Source organism: Mus pahari, chromosome 17 (genome assembly GCF_900095145.1).
Source record: "Mus pahari chromosome 17, PAHARI_EIJ_v1.1, whole genome shotgun sequence".
Classification (NCBI taxonomy): domain Eukaryota; kingdom Metazoa; phylum Chordata; class Mammalia; order Rodentia; family Muridae; genus Mus; species Mus pahari.
This window is the reverse complement of record NC_034606.1, coordinates 46,081,697-46,086,149: the sequence shown is the minus strand read 5'-3', so window position 1 is coordinate 46,086,149 and position 4,453 is coordinate 46,081,697. Positions and strand designations below refer to the sequence as shown.

Here is a 4,453-nt window from a genome sequence, read left to right as displayed (position 1 = left end):
TAAGATTTATTTATTTATTATATGTAAGTACACTGTAGCTATCTTCAGACACTCCAGAAGAGGGCGTCAGATCTTGTTTTGGATGGTTGTGAGCCACCATGTGGTTGCTGGGATTTGAACTCGGGACCTTTGGAAGAGCAGTCGGGTGCTCTTACCCACTGAGCCATCTCACCAGCCCGCACTTTATCTTTCAACCATATCACTTCTCACTGGAGGGGGATGGAGGCATGATTCTCCCTGGAAGTATAGAGCCACACATGCAGGCTAATACTATTTCTAGAGCAAGGAATTATTTCTCTGTTAGTGGTCCAGCATCTTTCCCCAATTCCCAAGACTAAAGACTATGATGTAAGTAAGCATTTAACATACAATACTAACAGTTTCTGACTTCTTTCCCTAAAGTCTCAGGGTAAAACTTACAGAGGGTGGGATTCACAGTAGATATTCAATACAGTTCATGAAGCTCATGAATACTCAATGAAGTTCATGAGGGTGAAAGCTTAGTATTACACGAAGGAGTAAATAAAAGACAGGGGTAGAATCTGAACCTCACCTTTGAGACAAATTCATGTATCCCTGGATGACCTTGAACTATCTATATAGCTGAGGATGACTCTGAACTCCTGATCCCCTGCCTCCACTGGGATTACAGGCAGATTCCACCATATCTGTAGCACCATATATGATGCTAAAGATCAAATACAGGGCTTCATTCATACTAGACAACCAACCTACAAACTAAGCTATATCCCCAGGCCCAGAATCTGCTTTTTAAGGACAAATATAGGAAGAAAATGAGCCTGGTGTGGTGGTGGTGCACACCTTTGATCCCAGCACTGGGGAGGCAAAGGCAGGCAGAGCTCTATGAGTTCCATGCCGGCCTGGTCTACAGATCAAGTTTCAGGGCAGCCAGCACTATATAAAAGAGAGACCTTGTCTCCAAAAAAGAAAAATGGGAAGCTTACCCTGAGGATATAACTCAATGGTAGAGCTTGCCTACCATATGAGAGTCCCTGGGTTTGACTACAAGCACTACATTAAAAGGAAAGAGTGGGAACAAGAATGAGGAAAAACATAAGCATACTTGCTTTTGTTGTTTTGCAGAGCTGGTATTGAACACAGAGCCTTGTACATAGAATGTAGTTAAGCCACATCTCCAATACTTTGAATATACTTGTTGACAGGACAATATAAAACACTGTCAAAAGCGGAGTGATGGTACACATTTGTATCTCAGCACTTGGAAAGTAGAGGCAGGAAGATCCTGGGTTCTAGGCTTCTCAGCAAGCATTATGGGAGAGGGGGAGAAACTATGGGAGAGGGGGAGAAACAGGGTTTTAGAACTAGATAGAGTTGACTGGAAGATGGCTGTGTCACAGTGTTTGTATGAAAATCACTTAACCTCTAAACCTTACACATATGTAAAACAAAATAAACCTACAGTTGACTGCCATAGTTACAGTGTTTATTAGGGAAAAGAGATTCAACAATATTACTGCAAATAGAAGCCACACTCCTGTGTCTAACTTCTCCCACCTAGCTGTCCTGTATGGATTTCCTGTCCGAGCTTGTGTTATATGCAACGACAAACAGGATCTTTATTTCTTCTGTGTACCACCCTTTGTGCTATTCCCACTTCCTTATGACAGTCTGAGCCCAAGAACGGCTGCTGTGGAAAATTACTGCTGTTACCCACTGAGAAACAGGCAGAGGCTGGAGAACTCACTGATGAAACTGAGGTTAAGTCACCAAATCTACAAGGTGTTGGGCGTCTGCCACATGTTCATTGAGAACAAAGAAGAAAAAAGGAGAAAACACAAACAGAGAACATTCTGTCTGACTCTGAGCCAGCAGGATGCTCTTGCAGTCACTCCAGGCACAGGAAGGCAGCCCTGTAATAGCAGAGATCTCTCAGTCCCTTTCTCAGAACTTCCCTCACTTCCATGACTTGCTACCCCAGTTCATCCGACTGTCGATGTGACGAGTTCCCAAATAAACAAAGAGGGTGAATGCATTTCTATGTGGCAGCAACTGCTTGCTCACAGCCTTCTTCTTGCTAGGAACTAAACAAAGGGTTTACTTTTGTATACCAGCACTCTACTACCCAAGCCACATCCAGGACTCCCCACAGTCTTATTAAATTAATGTTGATCCATGGGTCATATGCACCAGCCAAACAAAACACCTCCCCTCTACCATAGACCACACATATCTGTGGTTAAAAAGGACAGAGGGTTGGCTGTGTTGGCACATGCTTTAATCCCAACATCTATGAGTCAGAGAAGCAGAAAGATCTCTGAAGGCCAACCTAGTCTACACAGAAAGCTCCAGACTAGCCAGGGACGAACAATCCGGGGTGGAGCCACAGCTCTACAGTTAAGAATGAATACTGCTCTAGCAGAGAAGCCAAATTTGGTTCTCAGAACCTATAACAATCTCACCGCTGCTCTAGCTCCAGAGGATCTAAAGCCAACTTCTGACCTTTGCAGGTCCTGCACTCATGAACACACACACACACACACACACACACACACACACACATTTAAAAAAATAAATCTTAAAAGTTTAAAGCCAATCAGCCAAAAACCAAGATGAGATAATGATGAAGAAGCTACATTAAGGACTTGGGGACAACTCAGTAGTGGAGGGAAGCCCTGGGTTCCATATGGGATAATCAACAACAGCAGCAGTAGCACACACATAGGTCATGGGGAACAGAGTATGAGAAACTGCTAATGAAGGCTTGGAGTCGGAAGAGAGCTGGAGGCTAACAAAGGGTTAAGGGGGGAAACTCAGTCACCAGCAAAGTCTGGAAAGCTACAAAGAAAAAAAGATGACACTGAAAATTAAAGGTTTGAATGTGGAGGCTTGAGAGCGCACACCTTCGGTTCGGCACTTGGAAAGCAGAAGCAGGCAGAGCTCGGAGTTTGAGGCCAGCCTGGGCTACAAACATGAATTTACCTAGAAAGATTTCTTTTAAGGAAATAGATAGACAGAGAGACAGACAATACCCCCGTCATCTCTAAATATTCCACACACACACACACACACACACACACAAAATAACAACAACAACAAAACCTAAATAAAAAGAAAAACAAACCCACCATAGCCCATCATAAATTTCATATGCAGCATGAGACGGGAAGACACCACACAATCTGTCACTGAGAAGGAAACTTTAAAGCACCTGTATTTCCTATGACTGCCATCTGAAAGCAGTGGGGACCCACACCTAGATCTCAGAGTAATCCCAGGGACTCTAACCGGAAGCACACGACGCGACCCCTGCCTACACGTCCGCCTCAGTTTCCCCGATGCTCACACTCGGCCTAGGCACTGAACCCGAGTCTTACAGGGCAAACAGCCAAGTCGGCTCTGCGGGAGAGTTGCCACCAGCCGAGACGCCAGCCGCTGCGTCAGGCGCAGTTCCTCCGGGTCGCCGGGAGCCGTCGGAGGGGGTGGGTCTGTCACTGTCACGCGCGTCCCGGGTCGCCGTGGGAGCAGCCACGCCGCGGAGGCTCGCAGCCCCCCCCCCGCCTGAGGCGCCGCCTTTCCCGCCACCTTCCCCTCAGCCCGCACCCCGCGGCCTCCACCCAAGGGGCAGGTGAGCGTCCGCCTCGCCTGCCCGGAGACTCGGAGACGCGCGCCCCGCTCACCTGTCTCGCGGCCACCTCAGCACCTCAGCAGGTCAGGCTAGCAGCTGCCTCCTAGTCGGCGCGCAGCTGCCCTTCTGCGCACGCGCAGGCCGCAGAGCCGGCGGCCGTGGGGCATGCTGGGGGTTGTAGTTTCACCGGAAGACTGGCCCAGCCCCAGGTTCCAGGCGTCCTTTGGAGGTACCCCAGGCACCCGGGTCCATGATGCAAGCAAATCGTGGTTGTTTGGGAGCAGTCAGGATGGAGTTAAGCACATTCCAGAAACTGGTCTTCTCTTTCAGGCTCACAGAGCTGGCTTCTAGACCAGATTAATCTAGTTTTCCATCAATCACAGGCCCTGGGGAAAGCACTAATTGATTGAGGTCATGACTAAGAAGGAAGCGGTGTGTGGAACCTGAGCACCTGTTTTTGAGTCACTCGTAACATTTTGCGCATCCATAAAAACCCGGAACTTACGGTTTCCGTGAGAACTCAATGTGTATGGAAAACATTTAAACACAGCACCGAAGAACAATCCAGAAAGATGGCAGCTGATACTGTCACTGCTGGCAAGGAATCTAATCTGAAACCCCCCCTTCCCTCCTTTCAGAAAGGCTATCAACAGCTTCAACAGCATTATAGGGACATCTCAGCCAAATCTGAAAAGACACTGACCCAACACCGGTTTGAAGTGTTGGTTCGTAGTTGTGCCCGGGTCAATGAAGCAAAGTCTACAAAGCACAAGGTGGACTCAGTCATGACCTGGCTGTACAATAAACAGCTTACAAAGCACATTAGCGGACTGGGCATGGTGGCGC

The 4,453-nt window shown here is 47.7% G+C and overlaps 1 protein-coding gene across 1 annotated transcript in view; it reads right to left on the bottom strand.

Moving 5' to 3' along the window:
• The window catches only part of Sgsm3 (small G protein signaling modulator 3), a 34,269-nt gene extending 30,543 nt beyond the window's left edge, over positions 1–3,726 (bottom strand). The window contains exon 1 of the mRNA XM_029547867.1: positions 3,660–3,726. The gene's annotated coding sequence lies outside the window, so the exon portion shown is untranslated. The remainder of the gene's footprint in view (positions 1–3,659) is intronic.
• Between the last annotated feature and the right edge of the window lie 727 nt (positions 3,727–4,453).